General features: G+C 33.2%; 1 non-coding gene across 1 annotated transcript; it reads right to left on the reverse strand.

Annotated features, from left to right (window-relative positions):
• Positions 1-20,278: 20,278 nt before the first annotated feature.
• LOC129520811 (small nucleolar RNA SNORA62/SNORA6 family) lies at positions 20,279-20,431 on the reverse strand. The gene has a single exon (XR_008666676.1). It is a non-coding gene; the product is annotated as a small nucleolar RNA SNORA62/SNORA6 family (small nucleolar RNA).
• Positions 20,432-23,061: the final 2,630 nt, after the last annotated feature.

Genomic DNA, 23,061 nt, shown 5'->3' on the forward strand with positions numbered 1-23,061 from the left:
ATTTCCAGTTTTCTGGGAGCTCAGGTATAATAAGAGTTATCAGGGACTTATTAAGAACCTACTATATATTAAGCACTACTTTAAGCACATTATATATTTTATTTCAGTTAATCTATAACACAGTAATCCTATGATGGTAATACATAAAGTAGTATATTCTATTTTGTAGCAGAAGAAATACAAGATGTATAGCTATATGCTTTGGTTCATATCCTTGTGTTGCCATTTATAACCCATATAACATTCTCTGCTTCAATTTCCTAATCATTAAAATGAAAGTAGTAAATAACCTACTTATTTATTAATTCATGCAATTAACAAATATAGAATATTATTTTACTATAAGAAATAGTTAGCTTGTGTGTATATGTATGGGTGGATATGTGGGAGTGAGAGAGAAAGAAAGAAGGCAGATTCCAAAAAAATAAATGTGTCAAACACGTGTACTTATTTTCCAATAAAGAGGGGAATAATAAACAAACATATATATAGTTCACAGCCTGGTATCTAAGGTAAGTAATGAGATAATTAATTGACAAAAGAAAGTCATATGGGTAGCTTTATATTGCTGTACAACAAATTACCACAAACTAGTGGCTTAACTAAGACATTTACCGTCTTGCAGTTTCTCTGGATTGGGATTCCAGACATGGCTTGGGTAGGTCCTCTGTTCAGGGTCTAATAAAGCTGTAATCAAGGTGTTGGCCAGACTTCATTCTTATTTGTACCCTTCACTGGGAAAGAATCCCCACCTAAGTCTGTTTATGTTGTTTGCAGAATTAATTTCCTTGTAGTTGTCTGACTCAGGACCATGGGTTTTTGATGTTTCTTGTCAGGTGGACATCTTCAACATGGTTGTTTACTTCATCACACCCACAAGGAAAGGCTCTAGCTCTACTCTGCTAAGACTTTGTCTTCTATAACATAACAAAATCACAGGAGTGACACTATATCTTCTTTGCCATATTTAATTAGTTAGAAGCAAGTCCCAGGTCTTTCTAATGGTCAAGAAGGGGGGTTATTCAATAGCATGAACCCTAGGCAGTGAGAATCTATTTCTTACAAGTGCATGGAGAAGAGAATAAGAAATCTGACTCCAAAGTATGTCAGAGAAAGACTTATAACTAAAATGACACTATGATATCTGAAGCTTTGAAATATTAATGATATTTCATCTTGTAAAGTGGAATGACAGGAATGGGAGGAAATAATATTCCAGATAAGTCTTGTGGAAACTTACTGAGAGTAGGGGTAATGTATTATAGATCTTATTATCCCTCATATTCCCTTTAAAAGTGCCCTGTTGAAAAACATGATCAAAAATATTTAATTATAGATTAAAATATTTTAATCTCTTGATTTCATTTACATACATATTATCTTCTTGACATTTGACACAAAGTAATATTTACAACTAACTACAATTAAAAATAAAATTTTAAAATGGCAAATAATTCTCAGATATCTTAGTTTCAACTCTGAATTGCTAAACACCAGTGTTGTTCACATTTTTGTACTCCACTTTTGCTTTCTAATTTGTACTATGTTGTGTTCAAGTTTTATGTCTTACTCAATTCTTAAAACTTTTGGTGCAATATGTATGCCTAAGTCATTTGAGTATCTTTTTCAACTGCTTAACCCAAAGCTTTATTTTTAATATTGTATTAACAATCAATACTATTCTTGCTGAATCAACTAAGGGATGTGACAAGCAACAACTTCAGTTTTTGCATCAGTGATGCTGTTTGCCAATCACTAAGTCACTTTAGCCATGTTACAGAAACAGACAATATGGACTTTTCCTGTGTTTGACAGATAGACCCGGACGCACTTTATCTAAAAGTCAAATCACTTTATTTAGAAATAAATTTGGAGTGCCTGGCTGGCTCATTCCAAAGAGGACGTGACTCTTGATCTAGGGGTTATGAATTTGAGCTTCACATTGGATGTAGAGATTACTAAAAAATAAACTTTAAAAAATTTAGTTAGATATAAATTTAAAATTAAAGGGTAAAATAGAAATAATAATTTAAGCTGTCAAAATATCTCTAATCTTTTAGGTGGTCACAGTAATACATTATATGCTTTGAAAAAGAATCATCAACCTGCATTATGACAATAAAGCTTTTGACTGATAAACAGAGTTGCCAATTAAGATCTGTTGACCTGAAAATAAAGAGCTGTAATGAGAGGCAAATTATTGGGATCAAAGAATTGCAATTTGTGGAGCACATATTTAGATAGATACCCAAACAGTGTCCTGCTTGTTTACCCCTGCTTGTGGGGTAAAAGCAAGAGTGTTTTTAGTGAGGAGAGGAAGATGGGTCTTTATATGAATTGAAGAAAAGAAAAATACTCCATTTGAGTTATATATACATTGATTGACTACTGACTCTATCTTCAGAGAATCCACGATCATCATCATTCTTGTAATAAGGCTGTTCATTCACTCATTGGCTTCTCAAGCAATTGCTTAAAAGTGTTGTTTAGCCATCCTAAAGTATTGGCCTAGTTAAAAAGTAGGTAAGGCAGTTTCTCTGCAGTGGCCACTCAAGCTCTGTTTTAAGATGGCTCATCTTACCAGTTTTTCACAGGTCTGAAAAAATACCAGTAAATATAAAATATATTATTGTTATTTTTTGAATAATATACACATAATGCTTGGTAATAAAGACTTATGCGTGCTTGCTCCCTAAGGTATTAAAATATAATCATTGCCATTAAGTTAGACAAATACAGAAACTGAATCTTTCAGGGTTGCCTGGGTGGCTCAGTCAGGTAAGTGTCTAACTTCGGCTCTGGTCATAATCTCAGAGTCCTGAGATGGAGCCCATACATTAGCATCAGGGTCCACACTCAGCAGAGTCTGCTTGTCCCTCTGTCCCTCTCCCCACTCATACACACATTCTCTCTTTCTCAAATAAATAAATAAAATCTTAAAAAAAAAAAAAAAGGAAGAGAAACAATCTTTCAGTAAGTAAAAGTGTAAATCCTGGGTTTGGACCCGTTAATACAATTCCTCATTCCAACATTTTGAGTTGTGTGTCCTTAAGTAAATGAATTAAACTTGTTCTTCGATTTGCTTATGGTAAATTTAGGATAGAAAGAAGATCTCTCATATGGTTATTTTGGAGTTTAAAGAGTTACTACACAGAGACGGTTTAAATAATGCATCTGTAAAGCTTAGTGAGTATACAATAAATGTTAGTATTATTGCTATTTTGTGAAATTTTGAAGGCAACCAATATGTTTTTATTTCTATATATGCAGATAATTTTTCTTTAGAAATTTCAAAGATAGGGCCACCTGGGTGGCTCACTGGTTGAGCATATGCCTTTGACTCAGGGAATGATCTTGGAGTCCCGGGATCAAGTGCCACATCAGGCTCTTCTCAGAGAGCCTGCTTCTCCCTCTGCCTATGTCTCTGCTTCTCTCTCTATGTCTCTCACGAATAAATAAACAAAATCTTGGAAAAAAAGAAATTTCAAAGATAATTGATTTTAACATTACTAAAATATGCCTAAAATGAATTAGAGGCAAATTGGGAGCATGCTATTATGGGTGTGAACGAAACAACATTAAGAAACAATGTATTTTACTATAAGTTTTTTTGGATTTAGCAGACTTGAATAATAATGCTTTATGATCTCATCTTTTAACAAGGTTTGAGAGATGTTTCTAAAAACTAAACAAATATAAATATTCCTGTCATCAAAATAATGTTATGTTTCTACTATTAAGTTTTCAGAAGTCATAGAATTTGTGAAACATCTCCCACTTTTTTTAATGATAAAAATTGATCTTAAATCTTTCTTTTAAGCATAATATATTCACTATATCATTCATAAAATTATATATACTTTAAAATAATCAAGTTAATATTTGGGGTTAGTTTGGAAATGTTAGTCTTCTCAATCATTTATTCCTTTATTTTTTATTATATGCAGTTATCTTAGCAGATCCAATAGATAGGGTGGCTTATTTTTGTGTTGCTACAATGGAAGAAGTCAAAATTGATTTTGCACTTTGTGTTGATATTGATTAGAAAAGAAATCTTGTAAATTTCCACAAAATCTTTAATCAACCAAAGTTATTTATGAAACCTAACTGATCCTTTGTATATTCAAACATATTTGTCTCTAGTCATACTTTTAATTTATGCAGGTGGCTAACTCAAGTCATAGCGCTGGTAAAATTAACATTAGTTTTACAATTACATGTGTGTATACAGAAAGAGACAGAGAGAGAAAAGGAATATATTTTTAGATGAATAAAAGTAGACTGTTAATATGTAATCAATAATGATAAGTCCTTCTAATTATAATTTTCCATAGGCTCAATTTTCCATTGAGTCCTCTACAGCAATATTAGATTCAGATGACTAATGAATATGACTAGATTTTTTTTTAAGATTTTATTTATTTATTCATGAGAAACAGAGAGAGAGAGAGAGAGAGGGAGGCAGAGACATAGGCAAAGGGAGAAGCAGGTTCTCTATAAGGAGCCGATGTAGGACTTGATCTCGGACCCTGGGATCACCCCCTGAGCCAAAGGCAGATGCTCAACCACTGAGCCACCAAGGCATATGGATGTTTTTCTTTTTAGTGTAGGAATTGTTCAGATCCCTTGAAGAAGTTTTACTAGTCTTCTTGGATTATGAGAAATACCTATTTTATGTTTTTGTAGTCCTGTATATTTTTTTCTTCCAATTTTTTCAGTCCCAAATTTATTGTATAAAATATTTTGTATAAATATTTGATTTTGTATAAATATTTGATTGATGTATCTCCACCCACCCCCCAGTTCTAAGAAGACAGAAAACATGTCTGTTTCTGATCCACATTGAATTCCTGCAGTCAGTAGCTGTTTGGCACATAGTAACTGCTCAGTAATTGACTGAATGAATGGTTACGAGGCTGTGAAATTTTTAATGGATGAAAGTTGGGCACAAGCATTGCATTATCAGCACTGAAGCTCACTCTGATTAATTAAGAAGAATGACGTAGGCGCATATAATAGACATTTTATAAAAAATGATTCAGTAACAAAACTGGAAGGATGCCATGCAAATAACCACTGCTTCTTACTTCAATGAGAATATCAATGATGATTCTCAATTACTTTTTTTTTTCTGAAAGGTATTTTTGTTGGTAATTTTTTTTTTACTTTGAAAACATTTTGTATTTTAAATTTTATAATACATCTATTAAAAATAATAATCACCTGCCCAATGGCTCTTTTAAATGAACATTCTCCCCACAAACTAATCTCTAACACTGAATATCAATGTGAAGAACTTAAATCTTTCTATGGAAGGGAATTATTCTAAGGGTAGGATCAGAGGCTTACATTACCATCTGATTGCCCTGAGGCTCTTGCCTCAAGCTAGTGCTTTCTGACAGAGAAATGAACTTTATAACCCTACAAGAAATGGATTAACTGAGATGAACCAGGGTAAAGTAGATCTTTGACTACTACTACTCACTTGCAGAGAATCATTCCAGATCCTGGCTTGCCAATTTTTAATATTGTATTAGGAACATTTACTTTTATAACATATCAAACCAATTCTTCTCTTAGGTTCAGGTGACCTCCAGAGGGTTATCTCCAAATAGTAAGAAATCTGTACCTATTTTACACTGAAGGATGTTAAACAGTAAGTAGAAGTTTTGTTCTATTTCCACTGTTTTATCATACAATTGTTCCAGTACTTTTCTCTCCTAAAACATGAAAGAACGTCAGTTGAATACTCCAATTAATAACTTGTTATATTCTTTTTATTCAATAACAAAGTGTCTCCCCTCTTTTCTCTTAAAATTTCAAGAAAGAAAAATCAAAACAATACATATCTGAGAATAAGCAATAATGACAAGTAGTCCAAAATAACAGTAGATATGTTGTTTTCATTTATTTTCAGATACATAATTATTTATTGAGTTTTTGAATGATAGGGCAGGTGGTAGTGCTTGATAGGTAGAGGGTTGAAACACACACACACACACACAACACTTTTACCAAACTTTGACACTTAATTAGATGAAAAAGCTATTTACTTAAATATCTATTATAGCAGTGTCCAAATGGTATATGTCTTAAGAGGAATAAGAAATATTTAAGCACTACATACTAACTGGTTAGGTATTGTTCTAAATTCTTTGTGTACTGGTTTGTTAACTCTAATGTAAGCTCTATGTGATAAGTGGATATTAGTACCTCCACTTTACAGAGGAGAAAGCTGAAATACAGAGAATGTATACATTTTGTTCAAGACCACATTCCCAAGTTAGGAGCCCAGATTGGACAAAACAGATGCACTCTAGAATCTGGGTACTTAGGAATATTTGGATTGTTTTTGTCATTTGATAGGATATAGTGAATACTTGATCTCTTATATTTTGTGTCTTACACAGCCTCATAACTATATGACATTCAATATGATGATTGTATAGAACTATTTCTTCATCTGCAAAGGTAGTTCTCCTATATACAGATGCAGAAAGTAAAAAAAGAGTAGATGTAGCAGATGCGAAGGAGGCAAGTACTTTCTAGAAGATGACTGAGAGGTAATCTATGAATAAAATAAATTTAAATCTTGAAGCCAATATTGCGAATGAACATTTCATAGATTTTTTAAAAATATTTTTTTAAGAAGATGGTTTTTAAGGTAAAGGCTACAGTCTATGAATGAACATTTCATAGATTTTTTTAAAAATCTTTTTTTAAGAAGATGGTTTTTAAGGTAATGGCTATAGTCAAAGGCCATGAACTATCTGAATTCAAATTCTAATTAGCTACATGGATCTCGGATTAGCTATGCGGCCTTGGGCAAATTGATTAACCTCTCTGATAGCAACAGTACACACTATTGTGAGGATTAAATAAAAATTATAAGAATAAAAATTATAAGAATAAAAATGAAATTAGGGCATTTTCCAGCACTAGTAAAATACTAATAAACTTTTCTCAAAAAAACTCAAATATAGTATAAAAGAAAAAAATGAAAACAGACTGAATAAAAAAAAAACATGTATCAGCAGGGGTACTTGTGTTTACACTGAGTAAGGATTTGTAATCTTTTAAAAAATTTTTTTTAAGATTTTATTTATTCATTTATGTGAGAGACAGAGATTGAGAGTTCAAGCTGGGGAAGGGAGAGGACAAACAGACTCCACACCAAGTATGAAGCCTGATAAAAGGCTCCATCTCACCACCCTGAGATCATAACCTAAGCCAAAATCAAGAGTTGGAGGCTCAACCAATTGAGCCACCAAGGTGCCCCAAGGATTTGTAATCTTCTATCTTAAAATTTTTACCTTTCAGATAGTTCAGTTTTGTATGTGTGTGTGGTTTTTTTACCAACTAGTTTAAAAAAACAGCAATTCCTATTTCATGTAAATTGTACCAGCAATTAGATAAAAAGAGAAAAATGCTTAATATTCTTATGAGACTAACATATTCAATATATAAATAACCATCATATAGAAATATTATAGATTGAATTTATGAACATAAATTTAAAATTTCTGAAGAGGGCAGCCCAGGTGGCTCAGTGGTTTAGCTCCGCTTTCAGCCAGGATGTGATCCTGGGGACCCAGGATTGAGTCCCATGTTGGGCTCTCTGCATGGAGCCTGGTTCTCCCTCTGCCTGTGTCTCTGCCTCTCTCTCTCTCTCTCCCTGTCTGTCTCTCATGAATAAAAAAATAAAATCATAAATAAATAAGTAAAATGAAGAAAATATTAATTGAATCTAACAATTTATTAAAAAAGAATTCTAATCAAGTGTTGCTCCCCATAAATGTAAGAAGAGTTTTAACCTACAATATATAGCAATGCAGTACATCATATTAATAAAACAACGTCTTTTTTTTAATTTAATTTATTTATTCATAAGAAACACAGAGAGAAAGAGTAGAGATACAGAGGGAGAAGCAGGCTCCATGCAGGGAGCCTGATGTGGGACTCAGTCCTGGGTCTTCAGGATCACAACCTGGGCTGAAGGTGGCACCTTTGAACCACCCAGGCTGCCCTAAAACCACAAAGTCTTGCTATTAATTTAAGAGATTAAAGTAATTCATAATGACTCAATTCAATCCTATTTATGACATAAAAAACCCGCAAAAGCAAACAAACCAAAACCTCTGAGACAAAAGAAAAGAATAAAAATATTTTCATGCTTGATAGAGACTCTTTCTATATATTATTTTGAAGAACAAATATACCATAGCAATAGTTACCATTGTGTCTACCTCTTAATTCAGTACTGGAGACTGTGACCAATTGTATAAGAAGAACATCAGAGATGTAAATATAATAAAGGAAGGGGAAAATGTTATTATATGTTGATTATATAATCATTCCTTTAACACAACAAAACCTTGTAACCAAGATCAGCAAGTCTGACTAAATTCTTACACGTGTTGAGGAAAAAATATTTTCCTATATTTCATAGTTTGTTTCTTTTTTAAGCGGGTCTAAGAATAAAATTGACATAAGACAGATTAACAAGAGAAAATCAGATTTAATTATGTGTTTATGGGGCTCCATAAGAATATGAGACCTCCTGGGCTGTGGGGCAATTACTTGTCATCCAGACCTAAGGAGAAAGTGGTAGGTGTCTGACACTTCAAAGGGAAGGGAGACAATTCACAGAAGACAAAGAGTAAATGTTTGGCAAACAGAAGTTTATCAGGCCACAGAGAAACAATGGGACATAACAGAGGAATTTTAACAAACAGATTTTGCTAAATTCCTCCCTGTCCACCAAATCTATGTCATATGATCCTGTAGTTATTGTTGGTGATAGTTTCTTTCCTGGAGCAAGTCCACTATCTAAATTCTTTCAGGCAGTTGGGGGAAGGTAAAATTTCTTCCAGAGCCTTCTGTTTCTTAAAAATAATCAGCGTAAAATAATTCACATGCCAAAAAGACATATTTTGGGGTGGTAAATTTTGTTCCCCTATATATGTAATGTTTAAATTTAAACTTACAGAAAGTAGCTATGTTTCCCCACCGGAAAGTACACGTATAAAATTATCACCCTAAAAAGCATAGAAAATATCTCTATGGTGGAATACAAATTGTAAATTCATATTAAAGTACATAATATATTTGAATTAACTTTACTTCATTAATCAGTAAACATTATGTTTTTTTCTGGAACGTATTTTTGTAATGGCAACTCTTTTCACAAATTTACTCCCACAATTAAAAATTCCCAATGAAAATTATTAGTTTTAGTCTTTTTTGGAAATTCTATATTTAAATATTTATATAGCATTATTAAAGTTAAGAAATAGTTATTCAACTTTGGAAAATGAGATCACAGAAAGAAGATTCCATAATATAAAGTATTATGTTAAAAAGTTATAGAAATCAAACCAGTCTGTTTCTGGAGAGGGGGAGCCTCAGTTTAAAGCAAAAAGTAAAATAATAAGACACAATCTCATGTGTATATATATATATATATATATATATATATGCGAAAGCTGGGAAAACCAAATTTCTCAATAGAAAAACAGTAAATCTAAAACTTGGTTTTGGAACTTATATAAAGGAGCATTCCAAAAAACAAATAGAAATAATGCAGGAGAAAAAATATTTGTATCCTAGAAAAGTAGAAAACTTATTACCAAAAGTATAGACTTTACAAAATGAAAATCAATAAGCTGCATTTCCCAAATAAAAGTTTCTGATAAAAGAAGGGCATCACCAACCAAGAAGGTATTTTCAATGCTCTTGGAAACTGCTAGGTATTCATTAGCAAGGAAATGGTTAAGGGAAATATGCTAAATATGCTAAATTCATGCAGTTGAAGAAATGTGACAATAATCTGCAATAGGCATACAGCCATAGAGCACTCAAATTGTTGAGTAAGAAAAATGGGAAAAAATAATGCTAACACAGTATTATCTGTATACGAACAAACATGCGAAATGGGGTTGGCTGCTTATTTTACAAAGACACACGTAAATTAAGAGCATGTTTCAAATATTTCAATACATGTCTTTGGGGAGCAATGGCAGAAATAGGAAAATGAATTTGTAAAGGGATTCACATGGACTAGGATGACAAGTGAGGTAGAAGAGTGGTCCCTCAGCTACCTACATGATTTTTTTAAAAATAGAAATGTACAAAATCTGCCATAGAAGGATTTATTTCCTAAGCAGGATACATCACTCAATACTTTTCTAGGACATTACTGCAAAATTGATAATAACTAATAATAATAATACACAAACATTCATTGAAAACTTACTAAGTCCATTTTACCTATATATAAAGAGTAAACTGTAATTCTTATTATTTATTGCATATAATAGAATACAGTTTCCCCAGGTAATTTTATGGTGCATCCATCTCAATTTATTCTCTAAGTGGATGGTGATCTTCCCAACCAGAAAATGATATCTTTTCTTATTGTCAACAACAGCAGAAAATGCTAATCTTGCAGACAAAATGCAGCCAGCAGAAAGAACAAATGCACTGAACACTCAGGCTATAAAAATAATGAGGAATTGCATCACCAATTGGCCATTTCTTTTTTTTTTTTTTTTTATGATAGTCGCACAGAGAGAGAGAGAGAGAGAGGCAGAGACACAGGCAGAGGGAGAAGCAGGCTCCATGCACTGGGAGCCTGACGTGGGATTCGATCCCGGGTCTCCAGGACTGTGCCCTGGGCCAAAGGCAGGCGCTAAACCGCTGCGCCACCCAGAGATCCTTCATTTTTCAATAAATAGGTGGCAATTTGAAGAATGTAATCATGGAAAACAAAATCACACATAGAAATAAACTGATAGTACTTTGATACTTATAAGTCTTTGGGCCCATGGGTGGTTCAGTGGGTTAAGCATCAGACTCTTAGTTTTGGCTCAGGTCCCTATCTCAGGGTCTTGGGATAGGGCTCCACCATTCAGTGGAGAGTCTGTTTGAGGATTCTCTTCCTCTTCCTCTGCCCCTTCCCTGTTCTCTCTCTTTAAAATAAATAAATCTTAAAAAAAAAAAAAAAAAAAAAAGGAAGACAAGTCTTTAGCAGTCCTATGCAATGACCATGCTAAGTGATAAGTGTTGGAAGTAAAAACCCAGGCAACAAGCATAGAGCACTATCTGCAGGACAATACAAGGAATGTTTCTTTAAACATACTAATTACAGCGCAGTATCTCCCCTACTGGGAGATAGGGGAGATAAATCAGAGAACTCTCTTTGTACCCCTTTATATCTTTTCTAAAGTCTGTAATCGTACTCATGTCTACCGCATATTTTACCACACTTTTGATGACTCTGATATTAATTTATCTTTCAAATATGCAAAATGTTATTTAGAAACTGAATTCTTGACAATCTTATGTAGTTTTTAAAAATTTTAATGCATTTCTACTTTTATAAGAAATTTGTTTAATATATTGTTAAGAAGAAAACTAGAGGCCCAAAATGATGTCAGTTAGGCCAAGTCACTAAACTGAAGCTTAATACCTAATCTAATTGCAATTTCAATCTTCTCCAGATATATAAGACATAACTGGCCAATCAGGAATTTTCTGAATAGTGTCAGTGAGGCAATCTGTCACATGGGAAGATGAAGTCATCTACATGATAAGATCCCTGATTTCTCCCTAAGGGAAAGTGACCTTGCCTGGAACAATTCTTTTCTTTTGTTAATAAAACTTTCCTGCCCCACCCTCCTTCCTAAAAACAAAACAAAACAAAAACAAAACAAAAACCTTCCATCTTGTACAACTAGGAGACAGACACTCTCTACTTGCTAGGTAGGATTCAGCCTAATTCATGAATCGTTTAATAAATCCAATTGTAATCTTCAAATTACTCTGTTGAATTTTGTTTTTTAACAGTATGTAGTTACCTCATTCTGTGGAAAATAACATCTTGTTTTTGTGTCTCGTTTTCCACATTTGCTTTAAGTTCTATCTTTTATATACTTTTGTATTTATTCTGCATGGCTAAATTTCTTCTTAGTCATTTTCCACATCAAGAAGCTCAGTTATATTGTTCTGGTCAAATATGAAGTTGAAGGAGAGCAGAATTTGCTACCTCAAAATATGCCTTTTTTGCATAAGGATTATTTTAAATTGATTATTTTTAAGAAACAGCAGCCACAGTAGACACTCTGAAAACTGAGAAGTTATCCTTTTGTACTTACATTTACAGGGAAAGTTTTAGTTGTAAGAGTGTCTTTTTTGCTGTACCAGGAAGAGGGGAATAATTAAAAACCTAAACTTCATTGGTAGAGAAGGCATAATTTAAATCTGCATAAATAATCCCATCCTCCTTTACCATGCTTTGCTTGAAACCTCCCATAATTGGCTCCACATTCCCCTGCCCTCTACCCCCCAACATTTTATCTTGTCTTTAACTGGAGATGTTGTTTAAGGTAATGGCTTGGGCCATTTGGGGGAATTACTCTTTCCCTGAGTATCCTCCATGTTTATAGTAGGTACACCTATTAAACTTACTTTTTTCTCCCATTAATTCTCTCTCTCTCTTCTAGTGGTTTCTCTCTTCTAGTGGCTGAGAAACACTGGTTTCTCAGCCAAGAATCTAGAAAGGTAGAAAGAAAATTATTTTTCCTTTTCTATAGTGTTTTGCTGTACAGAATTTATTTGGCATCTTATCTGATCCTAGATAACTTAAATTGTTTAACTTTTGAATAACCTAATCTGAAGACTTTTGTTGCTATATATATATATATATATATATATATATATATATAACATTTATTATATACTTCATATCATTTTGTATACTTTTACCATTTTATATCATTATGAAATTTAAAGTTCCCAGTTTATGCAGTTCTCACAGGCAAAAAATGTTGAAAAACAATATTTCTTGGAAATTTATATAATAGAAATGAGTTTTTTTTCTTTTTTTGCAGGTATATTTATAATAAATTTTAATTAGAACATCTCTTTCTCAGATATTTCTCAGTATTTTACCTCAAGTTCCTTTCACTCTGTTTCATGATTAAATATGTTTATCATATTTTTCTTGGAACAAGTTCCTTTCTTCAAATCTTTTCTCATAAAGCAGACTTCCTATCCCCAGATACATCTCATAGCTCTACATTATACTCTCTTAGGAATTCTGAATCATTGTTCCTTCATTAGAGTCTGAAACTGGACATAATATTTCAAACCTGATCTTACGAGGACTGAGTAAAGGAAATACTATGTCCCCTGATTTATTTCTAATTCTTGTACTTCTGTAAGATAGAAATCTGCAAGATGTTCACATTGCTGACTAGCATAGATGACTCTTCAGGTTCTCCCTTCCATCAAAGTCATTTTCATCTTTTTAAAATGCAAATTGAGCATCCTAACAACATGTTAATGAGAAAGCAAAGCAAGTGTTGGCAATGTCTTTCACAACACTGTAAGGTATGAAAATGGAGTTTCATTTTAGTAAGCAACTCCCTTGATAAGCCTAAATCTCAACCTTCATGGTAGCTGATGTGGAAATCGATCAACTGAATGACATCTTTAACAACTTTAATAAATCTGTTATATTTGAAAAGAATGACTGGGAGTATCTACTTGATTTTTTTTTCTCTCTTGCTAAAATTTCTGAATGTAAAATCTAACAATAAACAATATTTTATTAGTTGGTGAGTTTTTGTAACAAGAGTCTGAAAAAAAAAAAAAAGAGCCTACCTGAGAAAATTTCTTGTCAATACTGCTTCTAGTTACAAGTTCAAACTCTTTGATTATAATAATGATTTACAATCTCATTAGAAACCATTAATTTCTATAGACTCTCCTTTTTATGACTCTCTAGCAATTTCTCCAATAAAAGTAATAAAGCAACAATATGGAGTTTCATTATCAATTATTAGATACTTAATTACTAAATTGACAAATACCATTGTTTTTAAGATGAAAAATGTGGAATATGATTTGTTGCAAAGTCTGCTGTTTTGTAACCAAACTAACATGAGTTCCCTCCTTGATGAGTCACAGATAGGAACTATACTAGAGTTGTCTCAACAAAAGAAACCTTATTTTCAGCAAATCAGAAGATCACAGGAACAACTCCAGGCAAGGGTGAATGAGTTCCTTTTGTTTAGGGTTAGGATTAATATTTAGATAGGGGAACTTTGCCATTGTATGTAGAGGAGGGCATAAGGTTGCACAAGCACCAAATACTGTATGTTATGTAAATGACGATTGCCCTCCTCTTTGCAAAGATATTTTAGTATGATGACCTGGGTCACTCCATGGTCCATCCATGCAAGTGTAATTTGGGGGGTAAGCTCAAACTGGCCTAGGCAGTCTGGCCAGAGTTCTTCCTCAGAGTAATCACTATTGCCTGAGTGTTAGTTTTAATTTCCATCACAAGTGGTTATGGCGATTGATTGTTTTGCCTGAGTTAAGAGATAAACTGGAAGGAAGAGCTTAAAGAAAAATGTGGAACGAAGGTCGAAGGTCAGTGGGTACAAATAGGTGAGAAGTAAAGGTCAGGTCTTGAGGTCTAAAAACCCATTTACGAAATGGGTTTTTTATTTATTAAATAAAAATGTTCAAAAAATAAAAATTGTAATGTGTATTTTTTAATATTTTATATCAGCAATATTATTTGCAATATTTGGAAATTTTATTTAAATGTATTACCCTAGGAAATTTTGAGAACATTCAGATTCTAGGTGATAATTGTTTTGACTAATAATGCCATCATAAAATAAGATGGCTTGTGAAGTATATAAATTCCACCATTAGGGAAAACAATAACAACGCTGAATTGCTGCTCGTATTTTTGAATGATGCTATTTGGAAGAGTATGAGAGCTGAGGACTACTAAATTCTTCATATGCTATTTATAAATGCTTGTATTTTTGTTCACAATAGACAAATATAATTTGTAAATCCACTATTAATGTATGCATTTTATTTTATCTCTTATATCAAGAAAATAAAACAGTTTTAGGTTTAACATATGGAAAACACTTAATAAAGGATCCCAGTGGAATTAGTAGTCATATATAAGAGTAAAATCAATAAAGTCTTCTGGAGTAGAGAGCATTATTCTGTTTAACAATACTGACCTGGATAAAATAAGGTAGAAAGAAACATACATTATCTAGTTCAACCAACTTATTTCACAGATAAGAAAGCTGTTAGCTGAGACTTACTGAGGTTAGTTTATCTGACAGTTGTTTGGCTATTTATTGGCAGAATTATGACCCAAACTTAAGTTTTCTGAATTTCAATCCAGTATTCTCTCCACTATGTCATGCTGGACTTCCATATAATAATAATAATAATAATAATAATAATAATAATAATAATAATTAGCTTTTTAAAACACTCTGATGAAAATTGTTTTAAATATTTGGCTTATTATGTTAAGATAATAGCAATGATAATTTTATTTACATAATGTAGATTTGTAAATAACTTCATAAAGAGTAGGGTCAGATATTTGCCATTTTCAGGTCAATTTCTTGGTTAATTTTAAGTAAATAGTTGAAATATCAATAAAAGTAAAATGGAAAAAGTGTGTTCTCTGATTTTTAAGAAAACAAATATACTTTCTGCACTTTTTGTACACATGATATGTAGCAGGCACAGCAAAAGACAAAGAACAATGAAGTCAGAGAGATAAGGGAGGTTTCTGCCATAAGTGGTTTTGTGAATTATACAAGGGAGTTTAAAATTTTCCTAAAAACTATGAGGTGCCATTTTATGCAGAGGCATAATAAAGGCCAGTTAAAGCAAGAAAATAAGTGGAATTAGCAATCAGAGAATTAACATGGAAGTTTATAAGAAGTCGTGTGTGAATAACAAAGCAATGATGGTGAAAAAAATAGAAGTGGTAGCAGAAATTTTAGATGTAGATGAGATCCTAAGAGATTAGGATTGAGATATAAATAAAGAATAACATAAAGCTAAGAATGAAGCTGTGCTCTACATTTACTTTTGTCAAATGGATGAATGGTAACTTGAAAATGAAAGTAACGGAAATAGGGATAAGCAGTGATGTGGGGTGGGATCCCTGGGTGGCGCAGCGGTTTGGCGCCTGCCTTTGGCCCAGGGCGTGATCCTGGAGACCCGGGATCGAATCCCACGTCGGGCTCCTGGTGCGTGGAGCCTGCCTCTCCCTCTGCCTGTGTCTCTCCCTCTCTCTCTCTCTCTGTGACTATCATAAATAAATTTAAAAAAAATTAAAAAAAAAAAAAGCAGTGATGTGGGCATATTCCAAACCCTAGGAGCCGCTCAGAGTTCCTCTTTACTAATATATTTCCATTAAAGCTGGGGTAAGTTAAAGGGTGTCCTTTTTCTGCACAAGATATGGGCACAGTCTCCTTTTGAGGATTTGTTTCTGTAAGTTTTCTTTTAATTTTCCAGCAATATGGTTGTAGGGCTAAAATGCTTTTTATAAGCCAAAAATGGATGGAAGAGATGATGCCCACATGAGCTCTAGGCATTAAGGCAAAGGATCTCTACTCACCCCACCTTTGTTCCCCATGAATTTCATCACCGTTGCTTTCTCAAAGTGTGATTTGTGGACAACTCACATCTTCAATATCTAATCCAATTACTAATCTGAATCAGAATGAGGTGAGTGGGTGGTGTCCTGGTAAACTGCATTGAAAAGAAGTACCCCTTTTGACTGTTAGATTTCATAAAATGTAGAACAATTACTTTAAATGTGAAATGTAAACATAGGCAAAGAACAAAAGGCCATGAAATCCATATTCTAACTCTTCCCCATTCAATATGGTAGCTAGTAGCCACCACCTAATGTAGCTAGAGTACTAAAATTATGTCTGATGTGTGATGAACAGAATTTGCAATTTTATATGATTATAATGAACTATTTCTTTTTTTAAATTGAAGTATAATTGACATATAATACTATATTAGTTTCTGTTCTACAACAGTGATTCAACATTTATATAAATTATAAAATGTTCATCAAATAATTAAATATTTTATTAACTTAAATTTAAAAACTAATATAAAAAACCTTTAGGTATGTTTTATAAAACCTAAATACAGATTAATTATTTATGATAAAAATATAGAATCTGAATTGATATATGTTGTGTATGAGTACACACTGGATTTTGAAGTTTTGATATGAAAAATGTGTATAGGGCAGCCCCCGTGGAGCAGCAGTTTAGCGCCGCCTGCAGCCCAGGGCGTGATCCTGGAGATCCTGGATCGAGTCCCATGTCAGGCTCTCGTCCCACATCAGGCTCTCTGTATGATGCCTGCTTCTCCCTCTGCCTGTGTCTCTGCCTCTCTCTCTCTCTCTCTCTCTCTCTCTGTCTCTATGAATAAATAAATAAAATCTTAAAAAAAAGAACTTAAAAAAAAGAAAAAAATGTATGTATATGACATTATATTGATTACATATTAAAATGATAATTTTTTGACTATGTTGGGTAAAATAAAATATAAATGCATAGTATATGAATAATACTAAACATGATATATTATATATTGACTATTATAGTCAGAATAATTTATATAGTATCGTTTGTGCTATATAAATATATAAACCACCACAAATATAAAATATAAATGAAATATATTGTTCAAATTATTTTTTTCTTTTTTAAAATTATTTTTAAAATAACATATATGGCTCGAGTTTTATTTCTCCCAAACAGCACTTGTCTAAACAAAGGTGTATCACATGTCAGTTTTCTGGAGCTGCATAGCACATTATCAGAAACTTAGTACTTAAAACATATTTATTTTCTCTCAGTTTCCATGGGTCAGAATCCAGGCACAAATTAGCTGTATCCTTTGCTCAGGCTCTCACAGTCATGGTGATATTCCCATCTGGAGGCTCAACTGAAGAAGAGTCTCCTACCCAGATCATTCCAATTGTTAACGGAATTCCTTGTGGTAGTGAGACTAAGCTTTAGTAGGTGGCCTATGATTCTTTGCCATGGAGGCCTCTCCATAGGCAGCTCACAACCTCTCTGCTTGTTTCTTCAGAGGCAGCAGAGAGCAAGAGTAGTTTTAGTGAGCCGAGAATTCATATAACATGATCACAGCAGTGATATCCTATCACTTTTGCCTTACAGTGTAACCTAATCATAGGAAAGAATCCATTGCTGTATTCTATGGGTTAGGAGCAAGTCATGGGACCAAATTACACTCAGTAAGAGGGGATTACACCAGCATGAACATCAGAAGCCAGATGTCACCGGGGGGCATGTAGAGTTTGTCTGCCACATATCTGTAGTGTCACATGTCCAATTGATGTCACTAGGAGTTCCCGTTGTCAGCTAGCATATGGAATTCTCTTGTTACTGAGTTTTCATGGTATTAATTATATTTATCTTCAGAAATCTCATTGAAACAACTCTGTATTACATATAGTCATGAAAGGAAATTAAGTAATACTAAATATGCAGAGAAAAAGTAATTTCCAGCTATTTTACTTATTGGTTAGCAAAACACTCAAGAGCTTCCAGTGCAAGTGTGAGTGTTCTCAACACCACATCATCATCTCAAAGCTATGTCCTTGGAGCAGTCTCTGGGAGCAGAAAAGGTGAGGAAACCCAGTCCAAGGACAGGGGAGGGGATGAGGAGCCTCTGAGTGCTGTGGTCCAGCTCACAGGTCAACTGGCGGTCACAACTTTTCAATTATATTTCCCAACACTTGTTCATAAAATGACATTCACTGCAAAAGACCATGAAGGTAAATATAAATATGTAAGAGGTTCTGAACTTAAAATCGTATTGCTATTAACAGAAGACTAAAGGCCACGTCTCTTTGGCAAAACTAAGTCAACTCAAATAATGGATATATTTAAACTGTATTGCTACTCACTGTAACTTAATGTTTAGCTACTCTAAACTTACTTTAATAGAACTTTAGGAAAATTTGTAGAAAAAAATTAATTTTGATATTAAGTTAAACCATCTATGTCTTTAAGCTCATTTTGCTAATAGCGATTTTGTGCTAATATAAATTTTCTAAGAGCAAAATTGTATTATTATAAAAGAAACATGCATGATAAATAGATCATATTTGTAAATAGGTCATATTTTCTTAGATGAACAAATAATCTCACTGTCTGAAAGTATTTTATGGTAAAGTATAGTATGCTGTATAATTTTATTTTATGTTGTTACATAACATTATATTATAAAGTAAGCCTACCATGGAAATCCTGTGTATTCTGTCCCATACCACTGCAATAAAGATTATCACAATAAAGTGAGTCAAATGGGGCAGCCCTGGTGGCTCAGCGCTTTAGCGTTGCCTTCGGCCCAGGGCCTGATCCTGGAGACCTGGGATCGAATCCCATATCAGGCTCCCCACATGGAGCCTGCTTCTCCCTCTGCCTGTGTCTCTCCCTCTCTCTCTCTCTCTCTGTGTCGCTCATGAATAAATAAATAAAATCTTTATTAAAAAAAGTGAGTCAAGTGGTTTTTGTTTCCTACTGCATATAAATTTATGTTTACACTATACTGTAGTCTATTAAGTGTACAATAGCATTATGTCTAAAAAATACCCTAATTTAAAAAAATACTTTATTGCTAAGAAATGCTAACCATAGTCTGAGGGAGTCATAATCACTGATTACAAGTCACCATAACAGACATAATAATAGTAAAAAAGCTTGACATACTGCAAAAATTACCACAATGCAACACAGAGACAGGAAGTGAGCAAATGGTATATATATAAAAAAAAATGATGCCTTTAGACTTGTTTCATGCAAGATTGCTACAAAAAACAAATCAATATCCACAAGGCACAGTAAAGTGCAGTGCAATAAGGTCTGCCTGTATAGGTTTACTCTTGCCTTTATTTCTGTGTAACTAACCACCCCCAGATTAAGTGGCATAAAACAATTATTTTATTACTTTTTATAAACTGGTTTGTCAGGAATTTGAGCAAGGATTGACTGGGTAGTTATGTTTTATATCTTATTAGCTGGGGCGCTTCAATTAGCTGCAGTCAGCTGGTGACTGAGCTGGAATGGAACATCACAGATAGCTTTGCTTTTATGTCTGATGTTTCAGTCTTCCTCCATATGGTCTCTCCTTGTGGCTAGCTGGAGCTTCCTCTTGGTGTCATGCTCTTAGGGCAGTTCAACATCTTACATGACAAATGGATTCATGAGGGAGAATGGTAGTCCTAAATTCTTAAGGCCTAGAATGGGAAGAGGCTCTTTGGTCTTTTTCTTTCTTCCTTCCTTCCTTTCTTCCTTTCTTTCTTTCTTTTTCTTTTTTCTTTTTTCTCTTTCTTTCTTTCTTCCTTCCTTCTTTCTTCTTTCTCTTTCTTTCTTCTTTCTTTAACTGTAGCAAGACTTGCCACTAAACTCTACTCATTGGACCAGAGACCCTTGTGGTGTTAGCAAAAAACTTGCCTCTCATGTAGCGCACAACCTACACTTGTGAGTCATCAGCCAGCCAGTGGCCTCAACTCCAACCTCTACCCATGTGCAGTGGAACTGGTATATTGTTTTGCTTTTTCTAAATAAACTTTGCTATGTAGGACCTTCATGCTTGCTTCCTTTGGCTTAGATTACTCTTATGCGACACAGCATGTTTGCCATTACATACTATTTCAAAGTTCAGCATAAATGTCACCTAGAAAATATTATCTTTAGTTACCTTAATTTTGAATCTATTCCATTCAGGTCTTGATTATCTTTTATTTATAGGTTTCTTCATTATTTGTAATTATGCCCATGTAAATATACAAAAATATATTTTTTTTAGTTATTTCTTCAATTGTTCTTGTTCATTAACTGTCTGTTCAATCAGAATATAAATTCCACAAGGGACTAATTTGCTGTTCTGTACATTTTTGCTTATAACATAAGCAGCATTGTTGTGGCAAATGATATTTGCTAGGTAAATATTTTTTGCATGAAAAAATGACAAGAGAACATCTTAATGAGTTCATGTTAAATGAAAAAAGAAATTATAAAACTGAATGAGTGGAACAGACATTGCATATGCATGTGTGTGTGCATGTGTGTGTGCATAGGTAAAGTCTGGAAGAAGATTCACCAGGGTAATATTCTTACTCTTTATCTTTGAGAATGGTATTTGGTGAATTTTTTTTTATTTCTATTTTTCCATTTGTTTAAAAACTGAAATATGGATACTTATATTTAAAAAATGTGTTATATAACAATTTAAAAACAATTCAAATTTAATATTATTTTGTCATTAAATAATTTTCTTATAATAAGATTAGAATTTTGGTCTCATATTACTCAAACTTTAGATATTTTGTATGCCAGATGAGTCTGAATTCTAAATTCCCATGGCTTTTTTTTTCACTGAAACCTTTTGTTTTTCTAAAGCATACAAGAAACTCATGCTATGACAGTTTTATGTAAATTAGAGCTAATCAGGTTTGATCAATATATTAGTTTTCTTTAGGGATGCATTCAAGTAATTGTATAAACCATAGAGAAAATTAATACCCACATTGCCCTTGGCATAACACTTTCCCCTTTTTTTATTTAGTAGAAATGGATCACGTAAATGTTAAATTTGTGCTGTTCTGCTGACAGTGAAACTTAACGAAAGCCCCCATGCTATTAAGCTAAAGTTAAAAGAGTAGAGCTAAAGAAATTTCTCTATTGTAAGAGAAATGTGAGCTTTGCAGAAAGTAAATTGGCTAAGAGAAATTCAATGAGGTGCCATCTAAAATGAGTAGATAAAGTAAAGAGAGTGCTTTGTAGAACCTGTGAGAAAGCAATTTAGATATTCCTGGTGATAGCTCAGATGCCTGGATGCCTAGAAGCAATCTAAATCTGCAACTACTTGGACGATATTGAGCAGGAACACTCTGTCTTGTATCATTTTTGTGTTTATCTTTGCCTGTTGATCTGCCATCACTGTTAACCATTCATTATATATCGTATCATTCCATTAAAAAGGGTAGTAGAACAAAGACTTAAAACTCCAAAGTCGCTCTCATGCACAAGAAGTTTCTCTGTATACCAGGTATTCGTGAGTACTGGGTATGCTTCATTTACGATTCTATTCCAAATGAGACTGAAAGCAATTTAACAAAATTACTATCAAGCCTTATTCATATGTGTTTTGACATGCACATCTTGATTGTCCTAAGAATTAAATTTCTTCATTTAAATAAGTTTTTGGTAAATTATAGAGTTTTTGGTCCATCCATACACAATCTACATATACCTATGTACATTCTTATTATGTATGAACCAAATCCTCCTCCTCATTATTCATTATATACTATCAACAAGAAGGATCTCAAACCATTTATATGCATTATCTAATTTAATCCCTAAGAACACCTAGGAGTTGGAAGCTATCAACATCCTTTTAAAAGTGAGGTAGTAAGCCTCAAAGAACACCGAACTTGTCCAGACCTTGGTATTTGAAACCAGTTATCCTTGGGCTGAAAGCCAAATAAGTAAATAATTTAAATATTAAAAATAAAATCTATAGACAAATATGTTTCAAATTTAGGGGGTTAAAATGGCTTGTTTTTTTAAAGCACAAAACATTGCAAGAAAATGTAATGATGGATTTGACTACAAAAAAATATTTTAAACGATTAGCATAAAAAGCAAAACAAAATTGATGTCATATGTGGCAGATAACAACAGATTTCATGTAAAGGAAACCAATGTTATCAGTTAGAAAATAAAACACTCAGTAGGAACAGGGTTAAAGATATGTAAAAGACATTTGAAAACAGGAAATACCAATGTAGCACTGATCTATATAAAAAAAGATGTTGAAATGCCTAGTAATTAAATATGTAAGCTGCTTTAAACACTAAAAAAATCATTTTTTTTGAACTATGAGATGGACAAACATCTGTGAAAGAAAGATGCAGAGACCAAAACATGTATTTAAAAAAGTTTACTTTAAAAAAATTGGAAAAGAAGTTCAAGCATTAAAAGCACTTGTCATTGGGGTATCTGAGTGGCTTAGTCAGTTATGTGTCTGACTCTTGATTTTGGCTCAGGTCATGATCTCAGGGTTATGAGATCGAGCACCTTGATAGGCTACACACTCAGTGTGGAGTCTGCTTACTCCTCTCCCTCTGCTCCTCCCCACCCCATAAACAAACAAACA

Source organism: Nyctereutes procyonoides, unplaced genomic scaffold (assembly GCF_905146905.1).
Source record: "Nyctereutes procyonoides isolate TBG_1078 unplaced genomic scaffold, NYPRO_anot_genome, whole genome shotgun sequence".
Lineage (NCBI taxonomy): Eukaryota > Metazoa > Chordata > Mammalia > Carnivora > Canidae > Nyctereutes > Nyctereutes procyonoides.